The sequence below is a fragment of the Chinchilla lanigera genome, unplaced genomic scaffold (genome assembly GCF_000276665.1).
Source record: "Chinchilla lanigera isolate Chin_1 unplaced genomic scaffold, ChiLan1.0 scaffold00004, whole genome shotgun sequence".
Classification (NCBI taxonomy): Eukaryota; Metazoa; Chordata; class Mammalia; order Rodentia; family Chinchillidae; genus Chinchilla; species Chinchilla lanigera.
This window is the reverse complement of record NW_004955405.1, coordinates 405,173-419,812: the sequence shown is the minus strand read 5'-3', so window position 1 is coordinate 419,812 and position 14,640 is coordinate 405,173. Positions and strand designations below refer to the sequence as shown.

At 38.2% G+C, this 14,640-nt stretch overlaps 1 long non-coding RNA gene across 1 annotated transcript in view; it reads right to left on the bottom strand.

The window, feature by feature from the left end:
• Positions 1 to 150: 150 nt before the first annotated feature.
• The window catches only part of LOC106149740, a 73,412-nt gene continuing 58,922 nt past the window's right edge, over positions 151 to 14,640 (bottom strand). Inside the window, exons 2-3 of the long non-coding RNA XR_001236095.1 lie at positions 4,709 to 4,792; positions 151 to 1,112 (exon numbers count right to left, since the gene is read on the bottom strand). This is a non-coding gene — a long non-coding RNA (uncharacterized LOC106149740). The remainder of the gene's footprint in view (positions 1,113 to 4,708; positions 4,793 to 14,640) is intronic.

Sequence of the window (14,640 nt, the reverse complement as noted above, 5' to 3'; positions counted from 1 at the left end):
CTGATTTATTTCACTTATGAGTATGGTCTCTAGTTGTGACCATTTACCTATACAAGCCTCGAGTTTATCTTTCTTTATAGCTGAGTAATATTCCATTATATAAAAGTACCACAATTTTGTTATCCAATCCTCGGTGGATGGACATTTGGGTTGCTTCCACAATTTAACAATAACAAATTGTGATGCTATGAACATAGGTGCACATAGATCACCAAAACACAGAGCTTTAAGAAAAATTGCATAGTCAGTATTTGCCTTCAAATGCATAATAACTGCGAAAAGAACATTTCCAACATTACCATATTTGAAATCTACTAAATGGAGACAATGCCTCTGAATTTTTTTTTTTTTTTGTACTGGGAACTGAACTCAGGACCTTGTGCTTGCCAGGCAGGTGCTTAAGTCACTGAGCTATATCGCTGGCCTGCCTCTGATATTTTGTAAAATTCTGTTTAATTTCAATCTTGATACATTGTTTAAGAATACTGGGGAAGCACATTATTTCCTCTTCTTCTTACGATTGTTTGTGTAAAAGGCCAAAGAGGATCCATTCTGACTAGGACCACATTAAAAAGATTGTTTCTTTAATTCACAGATTATGTAAGTTAAGTACCACCTGATGAGCTCAACTATAAATGATGATTCCCACAAAATTAGGAAATAAAATTTCATAGATACTTCTTAAGGAACTAGCAATGTTTCTACTCTGTTATGTAAAGTAAGGTGGTGGTGATTGTTGTTGCGGGTGCGCAGTGCAGGTGGGACCAAGCCTCTGAGTCACAACTTCAGTGCTACCTTTACTTCTTCTTAGTTACAGTTCAATTATAACAAAGTAACAAATTTAAAGCATTGTTGTCACAGAAATGTCACAACATTTGTTGGGAACAAAAGGAAAATGCTAATAGTCACAAATAGGTATAAATATACCACTGTGCATAAAAGAACACACAGTCGCATATGTACATAAAGAAAATAATCTTGGCTAACAATGTCCTCTTCCCCATTCCAGTTGCCATTCACAACAGTTCTACGTATTATTTCTTCTCATTTGCTATCTTCTCTACTTGAAGAGCCCCACGAGCATCAAGACATGGATGTTCTGCAACTGCTACCTGCAGAGGCAAACAAAGTGGATGTCAGCATCTCCCTACATGAACAGGAAGTGTGTCAAGGACTTGCTTTTACAACAGAGCCATCTGAGGGTATTTTCATTCACAGATTCTATTGTTTTTTCCACTGCCAGCTGTAACAAAACAGGGAAATGAGGCTTTAAAAAATCACTGTTAAGTGTAAACAAATCCTTTGGGCTTCACTTGGCTCCATAGTATTTCATGTTTACTTTACAGATGCAACCTTTGCAGACATTGGCTAATCCTTGTGTGATAAATAAAATTATCTTTAAAATTAGGGTATGACGTCACCACAACCATGGTATGATGGAAACAAAGATATGACCAGTGCCCATTTGCTCAGAATAACAGGGAAGTAGGTACTTGAATAGTCTCATTAAGTAAGAATTATTGTACAGAGATTACTCTAAGAAATGGAGTAAAAGTACAATATACTTCGACAGTGTGAAGTACAAATTGACCAGTTTGGTTCTAACAGCACCTACGCCACATGAGTAACTATGAGCATCACTCTTTATAACCCAGGAGTGGGGGTGGCATTACACACTAGGCTATGTCCAGGCTGCTCTTGTTTGACCTGAAAGTTACATTCAACAAATTCTTGCCTTCAGATCACATCCTGATCTTTTTCTCATAAAAGAGTTGGACAAGCGTTCATTTTTATAAATTCTCTAATTTGAGCTTTTTATGTATTTTGTTTCAGAGAAAAGAAAAGAGAGAAAAATCACTTTACTGGTAATCTCCATACAAGAATAATACAGGAAAGGGTACAATTTTTTTCCAAATTACTTCTTATTACTAACCATATAAGTAAGAATCAATGGTTCAAAGTATTCAAAAATCTTGGTTGAAGTTGCAAAAAGTTGTTTAAACTGAATGACCATGGCCTACATTTTTTAAATATTTTAGCCAGCTTGAACCTTGTAGTCAAGAATAATGTACTGGGCCAGGTGTGGTGGGGCATGTCTATAATCCTCTCACTGGAAGAGGCTGAGGCAGAGTGGTCATAGTCGGAGGCTTTTCTGGAAAACTCAGCAACTTAACGGGACTGTGTCTCAAAATACAACATAAAAAGAGGGCTAGGGATATAGCTCAATGCAAAGGCCCTGGGTTCAATGTCCAGTTCCACAAAAGAAAGAGGAGGAAGATTAGTAGGTTAGGGTAACAAAAAGTATAACAAATATGAATGCAAAGTATCCTAGAAAGACTTTATCCTGCCTTTGGATACAAGCCAGGAAGTAACCTATACTTCCTGAATCCAAAGATCAACCTTGTTTTTTGTGCATATTAAGGTTTCAAAGTATGTTTTCAATATAATGCTTTGATATGAATCCAAAGCTCTCTGATCATCTCAGGTTTTCTTAGCCTTCTAAGCAATGAGAACAATCTCAGTTTTCTGTGTCTTTGAAGAGAGAATAGCTTTTCAGGAGTCCAAGCATTTTTCTCAAGACTTGACCTATACAAGGGGTCCGGCTGATTAGCAGGAAGGAAGTGACCAGGGAGAGTCAGAGACCCAGAGCATTGCACCATCAAGTGTCCTGGGCATGAGTCTGTGACAGATTCAGGGTGAGTTTGCAATGTGCGTGGCCCCTCACCTGGATCCCTCTGGTCCCTTTACCAGCCTTCCTCACTTCTGACTGCTGAGCAGCGCACAGCACAACCTGCTTTCCAGGGCTCACTGGAGTGTACTAGAATGACCTTCCTAGAAGAGAATGGTAATTCAGCTCCCGCACAGGCAGATGGCCATGGCCATCTGTAGCCAGTGGCCAACTGGGATAAGGATCAAAACCTGAGCTCCTTTGCCCCAAGAGAAAATAAATTCTGAAATGCAATTTATGCTCCACAATTCTTCACAAGCTAGTGTGGAACCACACGTGAAATCACGGTTTCGCCTGGCTTCTTGGCCTCTGCATTTTCTCTCCCCTGCTCCCTTACTTTTCCTCCTGGGCTTGCTCCTGTATTGCTAGCACTTGAATCCTTAAAGCTCTGCATCTAGGTAAGTTTGGTCTACAATAAAGGCAATGCAGTCTCCAAAGTCACATCAGCATCTCAGTTTAGATCATAGGCATTTAAGGGCTATGGTTTGAATGTGTCCCCTCCATGATCATACATTGGTAATTTGGAATGAAAAGCAAAGTATTGAAAAGCCGAAGAGGATGAACCCACTCACGACTTAATGGTTCAGTGCAAAGTGGCTTGCTCTGGGTTTCACTGTGTAGTGTCCTCTGTCATGTTAGGAGACAGCAAGAAGTTCCTTAGCAGAAGCCAAGCGGATGTTGGGACCATGCTCTTGAACTTCCTAATCTCCAGAACCTTAAGAAAAAATAAACCTCTATTCTTTATGAATCACTTGGTCTCAAGCATTTCATTCTAGCAACAGAAAATGGACTAAGACACCAAGAAAGCATGTGGACAGAGAACTGGGTCATCTATGGGTGACATTCAAAATGAGGACCTGGGGTGCACAGGCAGCACCAGAGAAATCTAATGGTTCCTACTAAAAAAGGACTAATTTTCATGGATAGGGCACCATTTTCCTGTAAACAGAATCCCAATAGCAAGGCAGAGTTAAAAGTTACAGTTAGGATCTGGGGAAGAGGAACAAATACAGAGCACTAGTGATATAAAAGGCATGGTAACTACCTTTCACTTGGAATACCTATCCTAGTCTCCCATGTCCTCTTCTCTTGATTCAGAACAGTCTTCATTAGTCCACAAAAACACAATCCTGATGTCTTCTTTGTAAGGTATTTGCAGTACTGCAGTACCCATAATGCAAGAACAAACCCTCTTTCCTCTCTGCCACCTCTACAATAGGTACATTACTCTCTTACTGCAACTATCAACTGGTATTATTGGTTTTTTTGTGTGTGGTTTTTTTTTTTTTTTTTTTTGGTGCTGGGAAAAAAGAACTAAGGACCTCGTGCTTGCCAGACAGGTGCTGTGCCACTGAGCTATATGCCTGGCCCCTAGTATTATAGTTAATACTCCCATTTTTCTCCCTTTATAGATGATACAAGTGCAAGCTTTATCTCATTCATCATTCTCTCCATAGAACCACTGGTGATGCATAAAGCACCCATCACCCACCAAGAAAGGACAGAAATGACTCCTGGAACAAGGTAGAACACAATTGCCTGACTCAGGGAGGCTCAGCAGTTTGGAGCTACTTGTCTGTGTTTGGTCAAAGCCAGGACACGGGGTTCAAGGCCTGTGGCTGAGGAGAAGAAGCAGCACTCTTGAGAGGTGGAGAAAAGCAGTAACTGTACTGTGGCAAGGAGTCAGCCTAGTTGGAGCTGCATTTCTTTCTTGATTCATGCCTTTTATAACCCAAATTAAAGAATTACATAAATATTTTATTTTGTTTCATTACACAAGATTGACTGCTTTTGTTAAAAAAACCCTAAATATTAGTATCCCATTAAATAAACATCTTTTTAAAACAGATTTCATTTTTAGAGCAGTTTTAGGTTCACAGAAAACTTGAGTGGGAAATAAAGAGATTTCCCATATGGCTCCTGCACCCACATATGCACTGTCTCCCCTAATCAGCTCCCTCCCCAGAGTGGTGCACTTACTGAAGATGATGACCTCACAAGGACCCATCACCAGCTTCCATACCCCATAGAGCACAGCAGGGCTCGCGCATGGTAGTGTCCATTCTATGGGTTTGAGCAAAAAAAAAAAAAAAAAAAAAGTATAAATATATATACGGTCTCTTGAATAATTGTTCCCTAAAAATCCTCTGCTTTGTGCTATTTTTTCCCTCTTCCTTCTGATTCAATTATTTGTTAATATTAGTGCTTGTTTAGTGGTTAAAGAAATAAAGTCTAAATGCAGTTTGTTACCTAATTCTACTAAAGAATGTTTAAAAACATAAAGTGCAATAATCAGTTTTAATAATGACTAAGTTTGTGCATTTCATTCAAAACATCTCTTTCATTGTGATTTTAGGAAATAGATGGCTACGTGTATTACAAACCCTATTTGTGTTTAAATGTCTTTATTCATATGATTATGACTTTACCAACTTAATGAAAAAATTGAATTTCACTAAGTCTGTAACCTTGTTTAACACTCGTGGAAACAAAAGTGACTCTATTTCATCCAGATATCTGTTCTTCATATTTTCTGCCTTTAAGAAGAGTGCTAGTGTTAAGACCTCAAAAGCCAGCTTTATAGAGCAATAGTTTATTCAAATGATAGACCCTCAGTTGAAGAGATTGAACTTTTTCACTATAATGATTTACATTCATAACATTGCAACTTCTTAACTCTGAGACAATTGAAGTTTGAAGTACATTCTGATACAACAACTTTGTCCAACTTGTGCCTTACCCACTTACCCATATTTCTCCCAGCCAAGAGTGGGCCCTCTTGTCTTTCAGTCTGACTAGGTTAACACTTCTTTCATGTTTGGAAAGCACCAGTAACTGAAACATTGCAGTTCACCAAGGTGAAGCAATAGCGGTAGCCCGAACCCATTCCTGATGCCTAAGCAACCCGAGAGTTTTTTTCTTGTCAGTGTCTCTGGGGTGCAGTCTTCCTCTTCTTCACCACAGAAATTACACTTATTCAGTGGTTCATTATCTTTCATTGGAGCTCTTCTCCTTGGGTTTCCAACCTAAAGCATTATCATGATATAATCACCAATGTTATCTTCCTGAAATATTAGTTATACCCTGACATATCCCTTGACAATTTTTTAATATCTTCTCAGTGTCCATTTGGTCATGTTTTTTTTCTTTTGTCTGAGTATGGAGATTACCATATATGTTTGTGGCTAAAGCTATTATTTCTCTGTGTGCTTCTCTCACAGAAAATCAGAGATTGCTGGCCAGACTGAGACAGAGAGCATTTCCACACCTCCTTGGCTTTATTTACTCCCATAGTCTGCAATACTCACTTGATTTCTATTTACTCATCAGTGCTGTCTTCAGATGTTGTCTTCTCTATTAAATACTTTCCTTTGACGTACCTAGCTGGAACCCATTATACATTTCATTCATGTCCTAAATCGTAATCATCTCAAATGTCAAGACTGTATCTTGGGGCCAGAAATATAGGTCAGCAACACAGCGCCTGCCTGGCAAGCACAAGGTCCTGAGTTCAATTCCCATTACCAAAAAAACAGACAAACAAAAAAAAACCCCAACTATATCTTATTGAGCTATGTCTTGATTGTCCTATACTTAAGACAATATCTGGCCTAGGAAATCACTTCAATTAATATTTTCTAAATTAAAGAATTTTTAAAATCTTCTGTCTTGGAAAACTAGGAGATATGACCTGCAGTTTTTCTTCTGAACCTCCTTTTATCAAAATTTAGACTGCTACAAAAACTGATCTTAGATTTAAATGCCTTTGTCATTTCAACTCTTAAAATGTTTCAGTGAACCTCTGTCATTCATTCAAGCCATTCAACAAATATTCTTGGAAAATACAGTAAATGGAATACACTGAGAATAAAAATGTAAGCAAAGCAGACATTGCTCCTGTCTTCATGGACTGTTAGATAGTCCAAGGTCCAATTAAAACACATGCTGACACACAGGAAGTACCAGTTCACCAAAGCACTTAGAAAAAAGTACAATATGTATGACAGAGAACAACAAGGGATCTGAATCTTACCTTATTTGCTTTTGAGCCCTCAGTGTCTGAAAAATTGCCCGGGTGAGAGTCAAAGCTTATTATATGTATATGGAACCAGACAAAATTCTTCCTGCTTTGCTATTACACATCAAATGAATGTCAAGAAAAGTGCTGAAAAGTCTATTCACATCACTTGATTTATCTTTCAAGTTCATCAGAGATAAGAGATTCAACACTGTATTTATGGATACAGATTAATAGATATCCTATATAAAAAGTCATTATGCTTTATGAGAACCCCAAAGTTAGGACTGTAACAATATATATGGAAAATGTATACAAGGTAGAAAAGAAAAATGACAAGAGAAAGTAGAAATAAAATAAGAAAAATGAAAGTGGAAAAGATAATAAAAATAAGCAAAATCATAGAGAAGAAAATTGGAATATATACAAAGGAACATTTCTTCTATTCATCTCTGCACACATTAAAGTCTTTACCCACTAGCTGGCATTCTTTCATGTTCCTATGCCAACACGAAAGAATAAAATTGTTTCATGTTACAGAACCATTAAAGCAGACATGACTTCTTTATAGCCAGGCCTTAGAATTTTTATAAAGAACCAGGCAAATATTCAGTACATATTTCAGGCTTTGCGAGTTATATAGTCTTTTTTGGAACAACCAAAGTCCATCATGTATTGGGAGAGGTGTCGCCAACAATACATAAACAAATGGGCATAGCTGTGTTCCAGGAAAATTTTATTTACAAAATAGGCCTCCAACCTGTAAGCTGTAGTTTACCAACCTTTAAGAATAAAATGTTCTGTTGAATACACACACACACACACACACACACACACACACAAATACATTTATTCAAATTGTCATGTACATATTTGGGTTACCCAATGTGTCTTTCATAACCAGAAGGGTATATATTACTTTAAGGTTCACTATGCCTTAATTGATCTATAAAATGTGATACATATTTTAACTGTATTTTAATATTCGTCCTTCACTTTTTAAGACAGTATGTGATGTATATTTTTTTCATTTTTATGATCTTTAGGTTTTAGTAACCTATTATTCATTTTATCATCTTGGCAAGCAATATGACCTCAATGTAAATGGCAAGTTACCTAGTCACCACACACACAAACACACACACACACACACACACACACACACACACACACACACAATAATATAACTCTGGGGCTTTGCTATTTGTGTTATTTTGTAGAAATGGATGTTATCACCTATTCTTCAAATTTATTGTTTTCATTATTAGGAGTTGTGTCAAAGAGATATACAAGTATTAATCTGATTTGCTGTAGAAACACACAACGAAGATACTTACAGAAGAGTTGCTTTAATTCAAAATGTTTTATACCTTTTTTTTTCCAGATAGATCTTAGGAAGATTTTGTGCACTTAATTTTCTAGAGAAAGACAACACTTGGCCCATCTTTATCTCAGGCTGTCTCATTTCTTCCTTTTGACCAAACTGTGTGCACTTTATCTCAATGCAGATGATCTACGTTCTCTCTTTCTGTTCAGCTCAGTATGCAGTTTCCAGATCTTACCTTGGCCTTTTTGCTAATTTATATGGCAAGCTGAAAGAGCAAGCAAAGATATCTTCATGGCAGTGAAGATGATGGAATATTTAAGAATGAAAGCTAAAATTGTACACTGCAGAAAGGGAGTTCTGTTTTCCCATTTACAGAAACAGGCAAAAAGTCAGATTAATTTCTTTTAAAATTGAGGTTCATATTACATGGTCATTAATTCTGAGCTCAGAAATGAAATTGACAGCTAAATTATAAGCAAAAACCTCTGGTAAGAAGCGATCTCAAAGCCTTTACTCACCAGTCTATGCGTGGAGCTATTTCAGCTTTTGATGTGTTAATTTGATCCTGCCAGCTCTACCCAGGTGGAAGTCCAGATGAAGCCTGAGAAATCAGTGGAGGAATTGTACACAGACAGGATTCAGGAGATAGGGAAGCAGAGCAGGGTTTAGGACCCCTGAAAAGACAGCAGGTTTGAACTGGGTCTTTGATGTTATTTCAATTAAGCCTGACTAGCATAGCAGCCAACAATATTCTTGCCCTGAATTTGTAGATTGACCTATGTATCTTCCAGCCACAAAGTGAATAAGTACAGGGAGTCTTTTCTTCAGCTATAGCAAATAACTGGTTGATTACACTTTTTAAAGAGTATACAAACACATAAAGGAGAAAAGTATGGTCTGATGACCTTGAAGTTTAGCAGTCAGACTAAGTGTATCGCTATTATTTTAGTTGAAAATGTCTTTTGTGCTTGCATTCTTAGCAAGAATGCAATTTAGAAAATACAGATGTAGGTATATGCAGCTAAATTTGAATTTCAGACAAACAATAAGTAATGTTTTAGAAGTATGTTTCCTGCCATATGTGGGGCATAGTTATGTTAAGGAATTATTCTGTTTTTATCTGGAATTCAAAATTAAGTAGACATTGTGTATTTTTTCTTGCATCTCTAGTTCTTAGTAAAATGATAAGTAGAAAAGAATGAGATTTAAATGTAAGTATTAATTATTGGATATGATATCATTAAAGTCTTCCATGCTATGGCTCATCAGATATTAAATGAAATCAGTTTATTGTTTCTTATACAGACACAAATTCAGAACAATTGGAGATGGTCAATCCAAAATATAAAATATTTTAAATAAATGAAACAATGTAGGGACAGGAATCATACAGAATCTAGCTCAATCACCATGATCTCAAAACTTATTGAAAGAATAATTGAGATAAACTGTCACAGTTGGCATGGTTTTTAATTCCAGTGGATGCTAATAGGATAATGAGTTTTTCCCTTGAAGGAAGTAGATGAGTATCACTTAAAGTTCCTTCACATTTGGAAAGCAATGTAGAAAATAAAATACAATTAAAAATGAAAAAAGTGATTTGACAGAAGTCGAAACTTAAACTCTCTTATTCAGATTAACAAAAATAATAATATAATAGTTAATAATTTATTAAATACTCTCATTCTTTCATTTAGGTCACATATTTTGCCAAGTGTTTTATATGCAATATCTTTTGTGTTGTTGTTTTTCAATCCTCAAAAAGTACAATTTCTCAAAGTAATACTATGAGAAATATATTTTTACTGTCTCCATTGTATCAAAGGCAGAGGAGAAACTTCAAGCTACATTTTGCCAATAATATAAAATTCCATGATCTTAGCTAGTATATATGATCACCCTCTATGTCTTACCTTTCTCTAGTTGCTGAGACAAAATATCCAACATTCAAAATTAAGGAAAGAAAAGCTTATTTAGCTTGGGGTTTGTGGAGGTTTTCTGTCCATAGTCAGCTGGTTCCAAGGCAGGATAGCACAGGGTCAACACTTCAGTGTGGCAGAAGACAGCAAAAGCAGCAAGAGCAGAAGGAGGGGAACAGCCTCTTTTCCTCCCTTATACTGTAAGCAGCCTTCCGCCCCACACCATCTCTGTGCCCTCCTCTTGCACAGGCTCAGGATGTTTACAAAGTAAGGACCCTGACCCCCTGCCCAGTCACTTAGTTAAGTTTCTAAACGTCTCAGGTTGACACAATGAACAACATCCTAGAGTGGTAAGGGCATGTCCTCTATACCCCAGGATGTAGAACTGCTGAGTTACATAGTTAAGCTTCTAGACTTCTCAAGTTGACACCCTACAAACAATCATAACACTCTACAAACAAAAGCTCAATCTGATTTATATGTAAAGATTAGAACTATGTTAGAATAAAATAATTGGTAACCCAAGGTTGAAAGACTTAAAAATTAGAAGACATGTACAAGTACGGGCAATACATATAAAGATGACAAATTAAAAGTGTGCATTCTATTTTCTGATTTAATTGTAGATTAGCCTGACCATAAGAAATCTAGAATCTTGTGTCGGGGAAGGAAAGTTATACTCTCATATAATTTGTAAGTATTCCCTAAGTAGGTACTTTGTCTTATCCACTTTGGGAATACTTAGCAAACTAGATGGGAGTAAAACTACTAGAAAATGAGTGGATGCACAATTCTAATAGATACAAGTGATTCATTATACCACCATGTGTAAGGAATATTCACTGAGATATAGGGTTGAATGGAATAGGAATGGCATTGCTGTCATTAATTACCACTATATTCCACCCAGGCTATAAGCCCATTGATTGATGTGACTCACGCTAAGGGTGGGGCTTCCATTATCCACACCCAGAACTATGCTAATTCCAATAAGTGGACTAATTTAGTACCACACACCCTTAATCCCAGTATCACATGCCCCATGCCCTAGATGCAGCCAGCTCTGAAAAGGCTCAGCTATGAGCCCATGAGGCTTTGGGGGACATCTAGATATAAGCCATCCTCTGTCTCTGTCTCTGTCCCTCTCTCTAATCACCATGATGTCTGCAGGCCTACAATAATGGAGCCAGTTGACTATGGATAGAAACCTCTAGAATTGTGAATCCAAAATAACTCTTTCCTCATTTAAGTTATTTTTCTCAGGTGTTTGGTCACAGTGAAAGAAAGCTAACACAAGTAGTATATATGTTTCTATATCTTTATAATACCTCCCATAAAATCTGAAATTCACATTACTTCAATTTTTTTTTTTTTTTTTTTTTTTTGTTTTGTTTTTCTCCGGTACCGGGAACCGAACTCACGACCTTGCACTTGCCAGGCAGGCGCTTTGCCGCTGAGCTAAATCCCCAGCCCCAGAGATTTTTTTTTTTTTTTTTTTTTTTGTTACATTACTTCAATGTTTAACACTTTTCCTTCTCTCTACTCTAACAGTGTATGTGTGTGTATGTTTGTGTAAGTGTGTGTGCTATACATAACAAGGCTGGTAAAGCTGGTATTTCTGGGTGAGATGTAGCTTGACCCAGAAGGCCACATTAGGTACAACAGCATATCTGGAGGATGGAGAAGTAGTGAAGGACCCAGAGCTGTTAAATGTATTCTTTTTCCCATTCTGCACTAAAAAGGAGTGGATATCAAGGCAGATGGATGCTCCAAGTTGTATTTCAGGGAAGAGGGGCAAAACTGTTAAGATGTAAAGATACAGAGCCTCAGAAGGAGGAAAGTGCATCCTCTATGCAAAGGGATTTAGGGCATCCTTTGGAAATGTTGAGTATGAATCTGTGACTTTGAAACAGTCTGGGACACGTAACTTCTATACTGGCAATTCGAGAAGTCATTAGGGGATGAATTCTTGCTGACTAATAGTAAATGTTTATCTAAAATTAGTCTTGTGATTTAGTGTCACCAAAGCTATGATATCTCCCATCATTGCACTAGCAACCCCCCACCCAAAATATTAAGAAAATGGTAGGTCATGATTAGCTACAAGAGTACTTACAAAAAGGCTAGGATATGTGTCAGTGCTGTGGTCTGAATGTGTTCTCCCAAGAGTCATATGCTGAAACCTAATCCTAAACCGGTATTCAGAGGTGAACCCTTTAGGACATAATTAGGTCATGAGGTTGGAGCCCACATGAGTGGAACTAGTGACTTTATAAAAGATGCCAAAGTGACCTTGCTTTCTCCTTCCACCATCTAAAGACGCTGCTGTGAGAGGCCATCTGAGGAACAGGCTGCCCTGCACTACACATCCCCCTGCCACTACCTTGATCTTGAGCTTTCCAGCCCCTAGAACTATGAGGAACAATTTATGTCATTAGTAAGCTCTCCAGAGTGTGGTAGATTGTTGTAGCAAGCCAAGCAGACTAAGAAATCTGGCTTTTTACCAGGGCATGGGCACTTTGTAAAGCGTCCATTGCATACCAGGTGCATATCTTTTTACAGTGAGGAAAGAGAGGGGAGGAGGATCTTATGAAGAGAAAGTACATCATTTCTGGAGACTGACATATTTATTATACACAACAAATAGAGTACCTACGAAAAAATCCATCAGGTATCAGTTTGAGTTTCTTAATTAAGCTTCTGAGCCTATATTTTCTCTGAATGAGTTCACTAGGAATGTCGGACATGTTGAATGTGAGGCTATTAAATGTCAGATCAACTTAGGTGACAAAGGGGAAGGTAGGTTGGGAGGAGGAACTAATTGTGAAAAACATAGATTCTTCTACGCCAGGATCATCTGTAGTGTAATTCTTAAATCTTCTTTCTACTTTTTGCTTTTTACAATAAGCTATATTGGTTAATAAAAACATTTGCAGTTTATTTAAAGTGGTATTGATTAAATCTTGAAAAACATCTTGAAATGAAAAAAAAAAACTTATTATTGCTCAGCGTTGCACTTAGCTATTGCTGCATTAAAAATTACTCCTGCCAGGTGTGGTGGTGTGCACCTGTAGTCCCAGCTGCAGGGGAGGCTGCACAGGAGCATATCTTGAGCCCAAGTGTTCAAAGCTGGATTGGGCAAACTAGTAAGACCCTGGTCTTGAAGAAAATCATGTGAAAACTACCCTAAACTCAGGCTTAAAGCAAAAAAATGTGTTTTTCTCAAATCTGCAATTCAGGTAGATTAGTTGGTGCCATGTTGGCCCTGCTTGACCTCAGCTGGGATAATTTAAAGGCTAGAATTGGAAATGATTTAATGATTCTTCTTCATGGTTGGCAGTAATAGCTACTGTTTAGGACCTTAACTGGATTGTTAATCAGAACAGATATGTATGGGCCAAAAGTGTAGCTCAATGATAGGTGTTCGCATAGTATGCACGAAGTTCTGGATTTAGTCTCCAGCACAGGTCATGTGGCTTGGGCTTCTTCACAACATGACAGCTCAATTCTAATGGCAGCATTCTAAGAGTGAGAGAATCAGGTGGAAACTGTAGCACCATTTATAACTCAGCCTCTGGAGCCTCAATGTCATTGTATTTGATTTCTTGGGACAGTCATATAGATCCACCCAAGACAAAGGAGAAGAATAAATAAGAGGCTGGGGCTGGGGATTTAGCTCAGCGGCAAAGCGCCTGCCTGGCAAGCGCAAGGTTGTGAGTTCGGTTCCCGGTACCAGAGAAAAAGCAAAAAAAAAAAAAGAAGAATAAATAAGAGGCATACTGAGTTCCTTGTACCATATGATGACAATATCATAATACAACACAAAGTAATAAAAAAAATACAAAATATAGAGAAAAACAAATTGACCTCCACTTATCTTTGAAAGCCTTCATGGCTGGTGTAGGGGAGTGTGGTAAATTGACAATTGGTGGTCTTATAACTGGCTTATAACTCCTAGCTGAACTGAGTAAGTGTGGTGCTGGGTGTGGGAGGCCCACCTGAGGACTGTTGCCAGCAGTGTAAGAGGCAGAACTGGAGAAGAACAGATAATGCTGATTTTCCTGATGAACTTGGCTGTTTTCATCAGAAGAGGAGCTTGGAACCTTGTAGTCACTGAAAATGGCTATGGATCACTTTGGGGGAGATCTGGTCCTCACTTTGAGCATCACTTCCTGGCTCCAGAGGGGAAGATGGTGCACTGCTCAGTCTCCTGGAGAAGCTTGTCACATTGGCTTTCCTGATGGGAACTAGGCTGTCCTGATCACTGGAGGAGCTCAGGACCTCACTGTTGCTGAGGATGGCTGTGGAACCTTTCAGGAGAGCTCTAGTTCTTACTTTGAATGTTGTTTCCCTGCTCCAGTTCAGATCCCTCAGCCTGCTAGCACAGATCCTTCATCGCGCTGGCACAGACTTTCTAGCTTCCACCACTGACCTTTGGGCCTTCCCAGTGCAGCTCCATGAAACAGGACTGAATGAGACATTGTCATGGGCTCTAGGCCTCCAGTTGGATTCATGGGAGGCATTGTTATGGGCTCTAGGTCTTCAGCTGGGCTCATGCAGGATATTATCATGGGATCCAGGCCTCAGCTGGATTCTTTGGTCTTTAGTGTGTGGACAGATTTCCTGCACTCTTTTTTTGTATATGATT